Genomic DNA, 16,932 nt, shown 5'->3' on the forward strand with positions numbered 1-16,932 from the left:
AAACTTCCCGTCGGCTGGTACGAAATTCCATACAAAACCAGCTGTTTTCAGATTGCCGATACCAGGAGAGCATCCACGGAAGAGGTAGCACCTAGTACAGCAATTTTGCTCGAAAACCGCCGAAAGGTATGCAATGTTTAAACACTAACTTTCCCGTTTTTCGTGAAAAATTTCTTCGAAAACTACCAGTTTCCGAATTTAAAGTACCAGGAGAGCATCCACGGAAGAGGTAGCTCCTGGTACTGCGCCGTAAGGTATGTAATGTTTATACACTAACTTTGCAACCAACTTGCAATGCAATGCGCCGTAAGGTATGCAATGTTTATACACTAACCTTGCAACCAACTTGCAATGCAAGTTTGGTGCATGCAAGAAACTTGCAGCAAGATGGCGCGCAAGATGGCGCCCAACTTCGTACTTGCATGCAACAAACTTGCATGCAAGCTTGCATACAAACTTGCATGCAAGTTCTTGCAAGCAAATTCTTGCATGCAAACTTGCATGCAAGTTTACATGCAAGTTTGTATGCAAGTTTGCATGCAAGAACTTGCATGCAAGTTTGCATGCAATTTCTTGTATGCAACTTCTTGCATGCTAACTTGCATGCAAACTTGCATACAAACTTGCATGCAAACTTGCATACAATCTTGCATGCAAACTTGCATGCAAACTTGCATACAAACTTGCATACAAACTTGCATGCAAACTTGCATGCAAGTTTGCATGCAAGAATTTGCTTGCAAGAACTTGCATGCAAGCTTGCATGCAAGTTTGTTGCATGCAAGTACGAAGTTGGGCGCCATCTTGCGCGCCATCTTGCTGCAAGTTTCTTGCATGCACCAAACTTGCATTGCAAGTTGGTTGCAAGGTTAGTGTATAAACATTGCATACCTTACGGCGCATTGCATTGCAAGGTGGTTGCAAAGTTAGTGTATAAACATTGCATACCTTACGGCGCAGTACCAGGAGCTACCTCTTCCGTGCATGCTCTCCTGGTACTTTAAATTCGGAAACTGGTAGTTTTCGAAGAAATTTTTCACGACCAACGGGAAAGTTAGTGTTTAAACATTGCATACCTTTCGGCGGTTTTCGACCAAAATTGCTGTACTAGGTGCTACCTCGTCCGTGGATGCTCTCCTGATATTACACATTCGGAAAGGTAGTTTTCGAAGAAATTTTTCTCGACCAACGGGAAAATTAGTGTCCTGGTCCTGGCACAATTTCGTTTATACTTTGAAGTCACTAAGTCGATATTCTTCTCTGTATTTAATTTATCACATAGAAACAAATGTTTTATATAACCAAGGAAGATATTTTTGATAAATTTTTTACCTTGTAAATTATTTTTTTACTATAAATTAACTTTGTTGTAAAATTTTCAAAAATCGCTCAATCGGCACAAATTTTTTGGGGCCCCCAACACGGCGAGGCCCTAGGCGACCGCCTACTCCGCCTACCGTTTGATCCGCCGCTGTCGCATGTGATGACTAAACTGTTTGCCATTACTCGCACCTAATAAAGCGTGTGCATGTGTCCCTTCCAGAACAGTATGTTTATGTGCTGGACAAACTAATAAGCTTGTCCCAGGACTTTCTCGATGGTTGTCAAAAGCACTAGGAAAAAAAAGGTCACTTTGTTCAATCGATAGGGCACGTTTCTTCGCTAGATCGTTTCCATCAACCAAGATTGATCGATTTCTTGGTGGGGGCGTTTTATCTTTGCCACTATGTGTGTGTTTTTTTCGTTGTTTATTTGGCTATGAGAAGCCCACCCTTCACGAAGGATATTGGGTCAAGTTTAAAATACATGTTTTGTTTGGTGGATGGGCCCTTCTCGAGGGTACGGTTTCGTTTTGCTATGAGGTTTTATTTTTCCCGATGATGTGCGAATGGACGGATAAGATGATCTCGTGACGGATAAGGCACATCACTCAAAAGAGATCCGCTCCGACGGTGTACGTGCCGGTGAAAGGAATGTCGGGTCCGGCGTTATCCAACACGGGTTGAAGTGGTTCTTATTTTGGTCTGGAATGACCGTTGAAGCGTAAAGCGGATAGAGGCCAGACAGGGAAGTAGAGGCAGGGAGGAAGAGAAGAAAAGGTCAGTCACGATGGAGGATATGTTTTAAATTACACTCGAACCTTAACAATAAAAACATTCCAAAGTGTAACGCCCGTGCGGAGCGTGTACATCCGGGTGCGGTGGATGGCATGGCTGGAATAAGCATGAAACCACCGGCGTGGAATCGTACCGGGGTGAGGGATGTTTTTGTTTCCAGGCAGGACGCTGCACCACACCACACAGCCGCCCGAAAGCAGTGGAAGAAAATGGAAACCTCTTAAAAAATGTGTATTTTCTTCCATGCCATGAGATGATCCATTTGGTTTTTCCCGATTCTATCTCCCCCCCCGGTGGTTGGGGTAGGCTTTCCGGTATTTTCTTTACGGTAACGAGAGCAAGCACTTGTGTGTCGAGGTTGGTCGAGAGCAGGGCCGAAAAAAAATAAATAAAAGTCGGTCGGTCGGTTTTGTCATATTGAAATTAAATTTTAAGAAAATGTAAACCATTTTGTCAATTTATGTTTTCGTAGAACTATGGCATTTGTGTTGTTGTAGGATCAGTAGGAAAATCGAGCTGGAGCTTAAGGACGACGATAGGAAATGTTCCACCACTGTATGGATGCTGCGTGCATTCGCTTCTGCAACTTGATCCAAAATAGGAAAGGAAACACTTGACGGCTTCGTTGAAGGATCATCTTTGTGGGGATTTTTGCTATTGTATAAGAGAACTGTCAAGATTTCAAGGCGCGGTCTGCAAAGGAAAGTTACCGAGCGCGTGTGATTGTTGCTTTTTTTTTGTTGGGTAATGATGGAATTTTCGACAGACATTTCAGAAGCATGGAAGGGATTTTGGCTAACTTTGAGTCAAATGTGACACGTTGCAAATCCACCACGGTTAATATGTGTACGTTTTGCAGTCGGATGTAATGCCACGGATGTCGGATGTAATGCCTTCCAAAAAGCTTTGGAAGACTTTGTATCGTTAGCGGCATTGAATGTCGTTTGCGTTCTAATCATGATGGAGATAGAGTTGACAACATGATAGGGAGAATAGGAAAAACGCGAAGCAAGCGATAAGCTGTATTAATGATGCAGAAAGTGCACGATGTAAGAGAAGGCCACATAACGGTTTCAGCAGTTTTGTTTTGAGTAGAACGTCCTTCGAGTACCTTCAAGTACCTTTGAAGTATCTTCGAAATAATAGGTACCTACAAGATGTTACATTCTGTCGTATGTTAAAACTGTGTTTCGGCTGTACTACAACATCCTGATGAGTGTAACTATTAATTAATTAATCACTATTTACACATGATTAAGTTGTTTGTAGCAGCTGGATAGGAAAACTTTCCTATCATGTTGAAAGCAATAATACGCCTGGAGTTATGCAATTCGGATGAATAGTGGATTTGATCGGATTACGAAGGATTTGACACAAGTTTAATAAAGCTTCCATCGTTCGGTTGGCTGCTAAAAATGAACAATATTACGATGTTTACAATTTTACAGCTCCTTCCATTCCAAACCCCCAGCAATAGTGTTTTCGCAAAGCACACAGATAACCGCAAGCCGTTTCGCTTATTTACATCTCCGCGAGTAGTTCGGAGTATCCCGATGTGCGGAGTATTTATAAAAAAGAAAGTATATCCAACTCAAACCATCCACCTTTTTCAGACCGTCCCACTTCAGCAAACAATCGAATTCTTCGCTAACTTTGTTAGCGGGAGGAACATTTGGCGGATGGCGTCGGGCGCTAGTGAATTTGTAAGTTGATAACGATCATAAAATCGAATTAAGAAAACAATCGTATCGACCGCGTCTGTGCGACTGAATCGGCAAACGAAACAAACTCCTGCTGGAGATGAATGTTGACGTTATGCAAAGATTTCACTTCCACCACGGCGCGATGACAGCGCGTAGTATCGCATTATTGCTGAACTTTGATGTTGCGAACGGGAACGCAACAGTGTCTCGCGCTCGTTTGACGATGTTGCGCAAGTTGGTGCTTGTCCGCGTTGCCGGATATCTTATCCTACCGGTTGGTAGGTGAAACGGGAAAGCAACGAAGTGATTTTTACGAGTCGCTCCTCGAATGTAAATATAATGATGAAATCAAACACAGCCACAGACATCCGACCCGGGCGAGCATAAATTCAGGCGCAACGGAACACAACGCAATGGAATGAAAGGAAGGCATACGACACCAGGTGGTATGAGAGACACTCCGACCGACTTCTACTAACAATGTAAATCAACAAAGCGAACACAAATAAGCGAACGGTAAAGGCAAATGACATAAGCAGAGACTTTGCAGGACATTCCGGACAGTGGCGTGCCGTGTCGTGGGGTTTTTATTGTTTGTTCTCCGATTCCGGTAGCGAAGTCGAAGAATAAAGTCGGAATAAAACATGAACGATAGTATAAATTTTAAAACAAAGCAAACGCAAGTGTGGACAGAATGGCACACACCACGGAACCTTTGCGGGGCCATCAAGCTGTTCAACAAGTTTGGTGCAGTGTGCGGCCTCTTATCTGTGCTTAATCTTTCTTCGTTCGTTTACAATTTATTTGTTAGCATTCTTTCTTTTTTGTTTTTAAGACGAAAGCACAAAAAAACTTATGCTTCAAAACTGATACAAAAGGCAAACTCCGGGTGACTTTTTCCCACGCGGCTAAAAAAAAAATGGACGATGGCGATCAAAGCATAAGTCAACGCGAATGTGGGGTTAGGGTATGTGTGGTCACAATTGTGATATTTTCTTTGCTTACATCCTGAAGTGAGAAAATCTTGCGCGAGAACCCGACTTCCTTGTTGCTCCTCCGGAAAGCTCCCCCGGAAAAGCCCAGAACCGGGAAGCTTATCACAGGGAATAAATCAAACTTTTAGCCCGCGCATTGAGTGGTGAGTTTGCTGCAAACGGGGAAAAGAAAATTCTCACTTATACCCGCACAAAGCCACCGCCAGAACAGCGATTTGTTCGGTGTGACCGTGTGTCTTGCGGTGTGTATGTGCGCCTTATGTTACGGGGTTTCATCATCCGTTTCGAAAATTTGAAGCAACCTGCCTTTTTGTGTTTGTAGTAGTTGCTGGCAAAATGTTTTTGCCCGTTACAACTTTACCACTTTCCTGACGGGGTTCTCGGTTGTGGAAGGCGATTTCCCGGAGTGGTCAGTTTTTGGTGGAGGGCAAAGTTTTTGAAGATTGTACGAGCCAAAAATTTACGCTCGAGTCCGTCCACTTCAAACGCTGGACAGATGGAGCTGGCTTTGGGAGGGTTTTTGAAAAGGATAAGGGAAAAAGGATCTCTCCCATGCTTTCTTTCTTTCTTTCTTTCTTTCTTTTTTTATCTTTCGATGCAGAGTCGAAGGTGTAAAACATTCTGCTTCGTTCAGCTGGTGGCAGCTGGTATAATCTGCCCGAGGACATCTTTATGTTCCGAAAGTCATCTTCCCATACCCTAACCCTGTGGGTGACCTCTTGACCCCGTGGCGGAGAGGGAGAGGAATTTTATGCTGTGATGTGGTTTACTTTTCGCTTCACAGTATGTTCCATTTCGCAGAAAGAAATGTGGTTTAAATGAAGATCTGAGCTGTTTGTTATCGGAGTTTTGAAGAGAGGGAAGACACGAAAAAAAACACACACAATGGGATGAGTTCTGGATACGAGGCGTTGATGGAAATGTTTAGTTTTGGTAAGTTTGTGCTCCTTGGAGAATGGTTCCTCCTGCGATCCTCTCACTGACCAATCTCCAATCGGAGCGAAATGTTTGACGACAGTTTTCATTCACCAGCCGGAGACACTTGGCTGACAATGATAAATAACTGCTTGTGTTTGGAAAAATCGTTCAAGATGTGACGTGCCGGGGTAGTTAAGCACCCAGCCCAGCAAAGCATCGGCGATGATCGGCGTTGGTTTAGTGTTCTGGTGTCAGCAGGTTCTTGTTCGTTGTCCTGCGCGCCTCTAACCAGCAAAAGTTTACGACCCATCAAACGCTTCTGTTGGCCCAAAGCACAAACATTAATCGTGTTTGGAGTGGTTCTTTGCTGTGAGCTTGTTGTTTAAAATATGCTGCTGAAAGTATTTATCAGCTAAATCTGATAAACTTTGCTATAAAATGCTTAAGTTTCTACTTCCCCCTGTCCATCGGCAACGCTAAATCGGGTTCGCTTTTAGTAGGTTTGCAATTAAGTAATAACATTGCGCTGTCTAACAGGCGAGCAGTTAATGGTATCGCGTGATTCAATTTGCTTTCCAGCAAGCCTCGAGGTTTCCGGCCGACCCGACCGTGAGCCGATCGATGATGTGCCACTAAAAGCTAGTGTCGCCGGATGTTGCTATAAAATGTTATCCCAGTTTAAAATGGGGCTGCTACACTCTCGGAATGCCACGTTTAGGGGGACGCTTACCGGGGGTTTCCTTCCTTTCCGGGTCGGACCGATAAAGAGGCTAAACTTATTTATTACCGAGATGATGCCGATATTGGGGCGCACATCGCAGCGTGCAAAAAGGGCTCCGTGGTGACCCAAACAATCTCGTCACCGATTTTAATCGAACCTACATCCCCATGCTATTGGAAGCTACAATTCAGGCGGAACAAAAAGGCACCCGGGGGACAACCGTGCAACGGTACGGTACGGCTGTATTGAACCCATTCCGCTGGGTGATGGAGTGTTGGGAACTGGTTTGAAATTCAGCCCTTTCGAGGCAGTTTCGGACATTTCAGCTGACGAGGGTAAAGTAATCAAAGTATGTTTCCCAACGTCCGCGCGGATGCTGCTGCTTAAACGAGTGGCCAGTAACGGACCCGGTAGCAGGAAATTAAATCGATCGACAACCCCGGTTTCGCGAGGCGCACAGCACGCCCTCATAAAGTAGGATGACTTTAGCGAAATTGTCACTTTTATTGCTTGTGGTGCCTGAAGCGGACCACATTTCCTAAGAAGAGCGAGGTGGGCGAACAGTTCTTTTACGTTAAAGCATTGAGAATGCAATACGATTCCGATGCAGATTACAACAATTTTACTGGCTTGAGTAAGGGGATTGGAAATGTCCAAAAAAGCAGCGAAAGATTACAAAATGTTAAAGAGAAAACAAAAAAATCGACCAGATCTACACGAATGATGTTGGAGTAGAATGTGGATAAAAATGTTTCACAATTAATTTCATGACTGCAATGTGAACGAAAGCAGCCCTGGCAATTGATAAAAGGTTGACAAAATCTTTTTGTTTCGTTCATGTAATCCGGACTCTTATGAAGATAAGCTTGTGTCACTAATTTTTTTTGTCATGACGAACAACACTGTTCGTTTTGCAAGGGAGTTATTGGGGTGCGGTATTGGGCATATTTTTTAATGATTGTAATTCAATTATTTACTAATCGTTACTTAAAAAATCAATGGTCGTTTAACATGGAACATAAGTAATTATTTGTGTATCTACATGTAGTAAAGTAACAATACAATCTTAATATAGAGCTTTTGTTGCTAAAATTGCCTATATTTAGGCGTTTAAACTTCTACCTTTTTATACACCTCTCAGCAAAGCTAAAGTTTTACCGGAAAGCACAAACTATGATAAACTTATTGATTGTTTTATTTTGCTGCACATTTAAATGGCGCAAGTTTTCTAGTCGCTGCACTGAGTGTTAAGTGGTGCTAGTGATTGTTTCGAAGTTCGGCATGTTAACGCTCCTTGTGGCAATGGGTTCAAAATAACGGAAGTACAAAAGAAGGGAAGAAGGGAGACGCATTTTTGGACGATTTGACGCTGAGTCACTTTCTAGGAAACGGAAAACAAGTTAATCGCGGTGGTTTCAAGAAGCCTTTTTTGTTCCGCTTAAATTTTAGTGAAGATATGAAGCGAAAGGAGTTTCGTGAGGAGGTAAATGTTCTGCTAAAACTTGCCACTGGTCATGTTGCGCCTTTCGTGCGCTTCTGGCGTGGGGGAGGAGAAAAAAAAGCAAAGTCAAAAGCAAATTGTACCACCGTCAAGTTATCGTTATTAAATCGTTTAATTACCTACTGCAAAAACTTGGTCCCAATGTTGCGCATGGAAAAGAATAAACCCTTCTACCCACGGGGTAGGGACACTCCGAAAACCGAAAGCACTTTTTCCATTAAAACTTTGCCGAGCCCGATTAGCGTACTTTGAGCGATTAGGGAATAATTCGTTCTTTTCGCCCTTCACGTCACACCCACGCGGCGTGTCTCGGTGCTACATCGCTTGATCGTTCCCGATTTTGTAGGAGCGTTCCCCAAAACTCAAATGCTTACTAACGACAACCGGTTTGTAGAAATTGTTTTCGTTAATTGTTCCGCACCCATTACCCATGGTTCCGCTCCTTCCGGAGGGAAGAGGTTTCCAAAAAGTTAGGACACCGCCAGCCTGATGGATGATGATGATCAGCTTTTACTGACGAGTAACGACAGCAGCATGTTGTTGCTGGCGCCCGAAAGGTTCTGATTTCGGTGGGAGCTTTTTGGTTGTTAAAATTATAGATTACCATGTTCTATTTGTTCCAGCTACTCGTTCATTCCGGGGTACTGAGGAGGGCGACTAACACAACAATAAAAAAAACCACTGGCAAGCAGGGAACCCTGGTAGAGGAGAACCTTGTGATGATGATCATGTTTTAGCCTGATGGTTCCGGATGAATTAATATAGCGTGAGTAATGAAGCTTGCAATGTAAGACTGCCTTCCTTCGTTGCGATGAACGAATGTTGCGACCCATGTTACAGGGTTTGTGGTGTATTGTGATGTGGACTATTTTTACACGGAACATATTCCAGAGGTACTTCTCCTTCCGGGGGGGTATATACACTTCCAGGCAGATGGAGTTTTAGCCGAAACCATTGAGATCTGCATTCGCACTCGCAGAGTGAAAGTTTCCGCTTGCTTTGGGTATGTTCGGCAAAGTGGAAACTCTTGTAAACAGCACGAGCGTGTGCGTCCTTGTGCGGTTCCTGCCTCCCGGGATAGTGTAGCGTGAATTTGTCTCCAGGTAGCCTACTTTCGGAGCAGCTTTGTTTCGGTTGTTGTGCTGGGAAGATGTTTTAATATAGTTTCGACAAAGGTAGTATAACGAAAAAAGGATGACAAGCTGAAAAACTCAGAGCCTGCTGCTGTGAGGCTTATGCAAATTAATTGCTTTTTTATGTTTTTTTTTGTGTGTTGAATCCATTTGAGATTTATTTTATTGAAAAAGAAATGTAATATTTTTCGGCTCGTGTCGGTTTAACAGGTCTTGCAGTTTCAGACATCTATGGCGAGAAAAGACGAGAATTAAGTTTTAAGACGTTGGACGTTGCAGCTGGAAAAATATAGGACCTTGGAACAGAAATTGCAGCTGGTTTCAAAATTTGGTGTTAAACTTCATCGTTCTTTCAGATATGTAGCAGATGGAATTTATCATTTTGCAAGACTTTCATTTTTCCCAACAATGCATGTATAAAAGAAGATATCAGAATTATTGTTGACTCCTTTTGTTGGACTCCTTTTTCGTTTTACCCATACAAGCGAATCCTTTACTACGCCATACCTTCTACCAGGGTTAATTGCATGCCCTGAAGAGGATCTGTTTATTATCACTCTCTTGCATCCGAAGGACAAAGATCATTCATTCACCAGTCACAGGATCATTTCTCCCGTGTCCTGTGTCCTTTCCACCATTATCATCATCGTCATCAATCCGAAACAAAGCGAACGAACGAATTGACCACACAACAGTACACCCCCTTATACTTCCAGCCATCCAAACTAATGTCCATTCCGGCCAGGCATACTGTTTCTTCTTGCTACAACTGCTGCTGATACTACTACTGCCTGAGTACGTTTTGTTTGCCGGAATCGGAGCACCGTTTCAGTAATGTTATGTGATTACAAAGCAGTCACCAACAGACGCCATCTTTCGTCAGGATGAGTTATGAGAAAAGTTATGAAATTTGTTGCTTTACCAGCTCACCCCGGTCCAGCGGTTGCGGTTCGCTTCCTTTTGCTTAATCTTTCTGCCAACACCCGCGTGGCAAAGGAAAGAGTAGAGTCAAAAAAAAAAATCTGCTCCATTTCTGTTGTGTGCGGTGTTGGAGGAACTCCTCCGGGTTTCTTCACTGGTGGCGGCTGGCTTTTATGGCTGGGGTTTTTCCTCCGCCACGGGGGAAAAAGGTGACGGTTGACGCTGGAAGATTGTCTTTGAGCTGTAGGAAGACATAACTACACAAAACACTAAACCACTGTAACTTTCTTACAGTTTTGTTGCTTGCGGTCGGTCGAAAGTTTCGTTGTCTCCTCTGGCACGGGAACGTAGGCACCGTTATGACCATCGTTTCTTTACACCCACTTTTTCTTATTGGCTCGTACGAGGGGTTAGATTGATGAGATTTGTTTGTGGGGAAGGTTTGGATGTCGCTTACACCTTGGGAACAGGGGGTGGATACTGGAACGGTCTACACGGAATAGTGTTGTGCGCAAGGTGATGATAAACTTCGTCGCGGTATTTAATGGATGTGAGTGAGAATGAGAATCGACTTAGACCGGCGTGAGCGTGATTAAAGTCAACTTTGACGAGCTTCCAAATAGGCAGTACTGGGAGAACTTTTTATTGTGTACTAGATTGAAAAGGTCAGCTGACCGCGATGGTTGTGCTCTATTCAAAGAGCTGTCTGTTTGCTGAAAGTATGCAATCATTGTTTACTGGGATGGTAATGAGAGTAATTAAAAAGCGCTTAGTTGCATATTTTCAGGGACACGTCACATTGAAAGTCGATTTGTGGCTCATGCAGCGGATGCACTCAAGCAAGCTTATTGTATTTTTGAATTTAAAATCATATATTAAGGAATTTTAGTTGTGCAATAATAGCAGTTGTTCATTGATAATCATTATTAATAAACAATTGAGAAAAATTCGTTAAAAATATGAAAAATAATCCGGAAAACGCGTGAAACTCACTGCAAAGTGAAATTGAATAAAAAATTCAATAATACTCATCATTCGTTTCGCAACGCAAAAATTGTTTCAAGGAAACGTTTGCTACAGTGCAGACCAGCACCAGGTTTGTCTATGCGATAATACCAAACACAGACGCTACAAGACACCCTGTAACACCCCGTACAACACTGCGCTAGGCGTGTCGTCTCCAGGCGTATGTGCACAGTGGCTACACCGGCAGGGACATCCGCTCGTCTGAAAGGTTAGCAACAATTTTGTGCTCGTGTTTATTATTTACGCAAGTCGGTGCGGTCGGTCTCCTGCTTCACGACGGAACCGAAGGCGAGAGGATTATTCCAACTGGTTGAATCTGGAAGTTGGGTATAAAGGGGGATGCAACAGGGAAAGCGCACAGGGAAGGCAGCGGTGTAAGGGCTTTCCCTTCACTTCCCATGCGGTGCCGCTTCACGACATTCTGCTGGACCGTTGGCTTACGATGGCCACGAAAGTCAATCCAGCGTCGCCTCAAGACGGTTGGACGAAGAATTGATGTGGAAAATTGCTTAAGTGATAAGAAAATTTGCACTTAATACCACTGGCCGCGCTCAGGAACGGGTTTCGGTACGGTACCATTCGAGCCAGCCCGGTCAGCTCGCCATTCGGGATGGGTTGTGTTGGAAGGGTTGTATCGACGTGTCCTGATAATGGAGTTTATCCACCAAAGCAATTCACAGTGCTGTATTAGTGCTGTTCGGTAAGCACGGACTGAGCTGTCGTCCATGCAAGGACCTTGGCAACGAGCGAAGGAGAAAACTCATTCACTCACTCTCTCTCTCTCTCTTTCCCTCTTTCGCTTCTTCTTGTCGGCGTCCCACGCTTAAAATAAACATAACCTGTCAGCTATCCTGCTGAACGACTTTTCAATAGAATGTTTTATTATATTGACCGAGGCACACATCGATGGCGAAGCGAAATTGCCTCGTCGTTGGCTACCTGTTGGATCGGCCGCTAGTGTGTGTGTGTGTGTGTGTGACCTGCACGTGCGGCAGCGGACAAACGGGATGAATCATCGACTATGCGCCACCACTTCATGCCGAAAAGCATATTCTAACCGAAAACCATCCAATGTAAGCGATGATTTATGATGACCGGCAAAGACTCCCGCACCCTTACCGGGGGTGAATGGGCCCCCCATTCATGACGTTCGATTAGTGAAGCTATTTGTTAGCAATTTGAATTGATAAGTAAGTGCGCGTTCGTCGGTATATTCGGTTGCAAACTGACGGTCCCCTACTGGACGGCAAGGGAACTTGCGGGGGGTGGGGTGGTGAAAATATTATTTATCTCATTTCATACCTGAAAAGCTGTGTAACGACGTTAGCTACCGTCCATGAATCATTTTCTGCCCTCGTAATATACTGAGCCACCCTACTCTACCCATCCAACCTCAGCCGGTTGGAGATCAATCGAGTTGAACTTGTACGAACCGTTTTGAGACTTCCATAAAATTAATTCCTGCTCTAATCTGAACAACAAAACAAAAAAAACGCACACAAAACGAACGGTGGATTTGGTGGATGGGACGCAAAAGTTTCCTGCTTGTACGCACCGTTGTGCTTGCGCAATATCTTGAAGGAAGGCTCGAAGAAATCGACCAAATTTAGCGCAAAACTTTTTCGCCTGCGGGCAGAAAGGTCATTTACCTATCGGTGGCGTGATGCGGTAGGAAAATGGTTGGCTGGTGGGTGTGAAAATTAATTCCTACACCTGTTCCGATAAATAGGGCAACTTTGTCTGGTGTTACGTTGCGTTGCGCCGGTCTGTTTCTTTTTTTGTTGTTTTCATTTTTACCATTTCCCACCTGATGGGAAGAGTGTTTTTATTATTTCATTTTCCCCTGATCACGCAGTTTGTAGACCCGGACACGGGGAATGATATTTCGAGTGACATATTTTTACCATCCATTAGACCGTAGTAAGTGCGCACGGATCATTAACATGGCATAAGGTACGTTTCGTACTGACGGTGTAATCCCCGAGTGGCCGGGATGGACATGGACGGGATGGAGCCGTGCGAACAGGAAAACGAGCCACCAGACACAGGATGTAACGAAGCAGCAGAATGGGGAAGCAATTGAATCCCGCGGGACATCATTGTCGGCAGGCACCACTCGACATGACCCCTGTGTCAAGCACGTTCGTGCTGGTTCCAACCATGCTGCTGCAGAGCTGCTGCTCTTGCCGATGATGATGATATGGAAATTTGGTCCCGGTTGGTTTTTGGGGGAGGGGATGGATACTTTTTGCTGCATTCGGTCACAAACTGTTTCACTGAACCGCACCCGGTAGTCACGTTGCTTTACACGCATTCGAATGTGTGGCATGCGGCGGAAAAGCAACGGGCCAAGCATAATGTTTCGAAGCGTGTGGAATGCGCTTTAATGTCGCGGGAAAATTGTAGTTCGATTACCCGTCGCTGTGTATGTCGCCACTGTGCACGTCATAATGGTGACGTACCGGAGCGGGGGGGCGAACAAGACGGACATGAGGAAGGTTTTTTTATTTTGAAATTTTCAATATTTCCTCTCCATAAATGGCTTACCATGGAAAGGGGTCTGGAGCTGGAGTGCCGGTGGAATGTTTTATTTTACATTTTGTTTTCTTTGCTGGCTACATTTTCTTGCGTGTCGTTAATGTATGCAGCTTATGTATGGAATCGTAACGAGCAAATGACCTGTCGATAACGGGACCGGCCAAAAATGCTTGACTCAAGAGAATCGCACAGCATACAGTCAGTTTATCGCTTTATGGACTGAGGATAATATGATTGCACTTTGCGTAAGTTTGTGTTCATGTTTGTTATAATATTACAACGGAAAAGGGTACCGTGAATACTTCAAGATTTTTTTTGTAGTAAGTTTTGTCTATTTGTATTAGTTTGTTAGTTTTGTCTATTATTATCAAGACCTCATAATTTTGATGTGGATAAAAATTTATATATTTTTTTAATTTTTATTTTGATCTTTATATTATGAACTTTAGTTGATTTTCACATGCTTTTTGGGAAGTGTTACAGTCATAGACAAGTAGTGCATGATCTTTATCATTTATTAACACATTTACTATACCATACACTATATTATCATAATATTAATATATCATCTCTTTGGGGACAGTTTTTCTAAGATTTAGACACAAGTAGAACTTCGCTTCATAACACAAAATTTTTATTAAAAATGCTTGTACAAAATGGACTGAAATTATGACTTTACCTTTTCATAGATTCGAATGTTAGGACTAAACGTACCGATGGTTCGGCGTATGGTTTGCTACCAAAATCAGTAATGATATATCCATTAGTGGAATAATTTTCAATTTTCCAATATCTACATTTCGTTTCGTTCCGTTTCGGGTCAAATATTTTGCCGGCTTGGGTCGTGGAAGCGTAAAACTAATACCCCGGCGGCGGTTCCAACCCCAAAAAAGCTTCTTCATTATTTCGCTCCACCGTTTATTGAGAACCAAATTGCTTTTTTAATTTGTCCACTGTGTCGTACCTTCCTTGAAAAAAAAAAAAAACGGAGGGAACCACCGCCACCGAGGGTCTGTTCGGTGTGGTTGGGTGTTTGATTTGACTTATGCGTGACCGTACGCATCCGTGCGCGATCCCTTGCTACTGCAGAATGAAAACCAGCGGACGTACCACTCGACACCGAAGAGCGGATACAAGCTACGACTAAAGGACAAACCGAAAAACAGTTGCCCTTGGGATATGTTCGTGCTTTTTTTTTACACTTGGTGGAAAAAATGGGAAAAACACGCATTTCCCAAGCGGGTAATGCGTAAAGTTTCGGTCGTCTTTTCCATGGTGTGGGGCGTATCGAATGATAAAAACTGTCATCAACTTGCACTGATTGGTGTGAAAGGGATGGCACCGGTGGGTGAGCAGGATGGGCTGAAGTATTGGGGGAGGTTATCTGGCCCCCCAATACCTGCTCCTGTTCTTCCACACACACACCAGAGGAAATACTTAATGGCGATAGCAATTTTCATACACTTCATAAATTTGATATTGATTTTCGTTATGGCTTTGCAACCCACGGCGCTTTTGTTAAACATCAGCAGCGCACAACAAAAAGGCATTTGGGGAAAACGCAAGCAGAGCAAATAAGTACAAAAAAAAAACCCCAACAGCTTCCCATTTTCCTTGCACCTTTTTGGAGGTGGTGTTGTGACAAAAGCGGTGACGGTGTGAGCCAGAAAAGGTTTGCAAGTTGCCGCGCGCGACTTTGCTCGCACGGCTCGGTTGATTGGATTTTATTGTTACGAACTGTGCAGGTACACCCGCGGTGTCCGAAGGATGAGCTCAAACAAAGGACTCATTTCGTTCGCACCGCGGTAGGAAAATGATGTTGTGTGAACTATAATGTCAAAGCATGTTTAATCTTATCCACCGTTTTGCTGTTGACACGGTGCACAAATGTTTTAATTATAAGCGTCAATGGAAAATTTGACCTATTGCTGGGAAATTCAACATGGGGGCATGGAGTGCAAAGTTCATTTTCGCACGTGAGCATTATCAGCATCGGAAAACAATTTCCAGAGATACACAATTTCACGTCTAAATATGTCATAAACCGACCTTTTTTGACAGGCCATCATTGAAATGAAGGTAGAGTGGGAATAGGTGAAGCGTGGATTTAGGTGGAGTGAATATTCATTTTGTTGTGAAAAGCTTTCGTTTTGAACAGTTTGTGCAAAGTCTGTATAGTATACAGGTCGATGCGCGATAGTTCAGATCTAGTTCGCCATTTTGAGCTTGATTTTGACATTTACATGATAAAAAGTTTACGAAAACTAACTAACAAAATACGCACAGCACATAGCTACTGTGGCGAATTCATCTACTTGAAGGCCATGAACGGCATGGCAGTTGGCAACTACCATTATAGGGATATCGACCTTTATGGGACCCCTTTTCTCTCTTACCTCACACGAATAGACGCAAATACAAACACTTTTTACACACATGGGGCTTAAGCGACCCAATATCGAACGTGGTAGAATTCGCCAATGGTTGTTGGTGACGTCGTCACTTGAAGTTCGGACTCCTAAATGACCTACTAGTCCGCTCTTTGGAAGATTCGCGTAGCAAACCTTTTGTAAGGACGAAAAACGTAAACAATTTTTCTTCGAACTGTCAAAAAAGCTGCCACGCCTACTTGTCAATTTACTCTAAGTGCATCGACCCATATACAGTCTTTTCCAGAGTTACGTGAATAATGCTTGCAAGACCAACTCGTGTAAATCAAATTTTCGCGTAACTCCAGTTCCCCTTATACTCTTCTTGTCACGGTGCAAAGCGCATTAATAATTGATATGTTACGTTTATTTGGACAATTATTTTAAGTTATTACCAAAATTTTTGTTTAAAATATAAACATGTAACGTATTTTTGGGAAACTTTTAAATTTGACAAATAAAAAATTCAATTCTACATATACAATTACAAGAAAAAAAAATTCTGTGATTCTGAATATCTCGAATTCACGTAACTCGAGTGTCGCTTAACTCGGGAAATGACTGTACTATATAGACTTTTAGTTTGTTTTTCACTTTATGGAATAACAACGACGCATAGGAGGAAGATGTTGAATAAATAAAGCTGAGTTTGAAAGGTGAATATAGACTGTGGGGAAAATCGTCACAAACGTTTGTGCGTAATTGGGCGAAATTAATATGATTCTCGATTAAATCGTTCCATGTTTGTTATGGCTTTTGACTAACCACTTGTGTCTTATATTGTATTGTATTTGGCAACAGCTTCAACCGATATATATTTACTATAGTTGGCAATTTATGTCACTGAAATAACCATTCATATTTTTGTAGTATGTTACAATATTTGCAACAAATATTTTATCTTTTTCGACAAGCACGATAACGATAATT

Source organism: Anopheles moucheti, chromosome 3 (genome assembly GCF_943734755.1).
Source record: "Anopheles moucheti chromosome 3, idAnoMoucSN_F20_07, whole genome shotgun sequence".
NCBI lineage: Eukaryota > Metazoa > Arthropoda > Insecta > Diptera > Culicidae > Anopheles > Anopheles moucheti.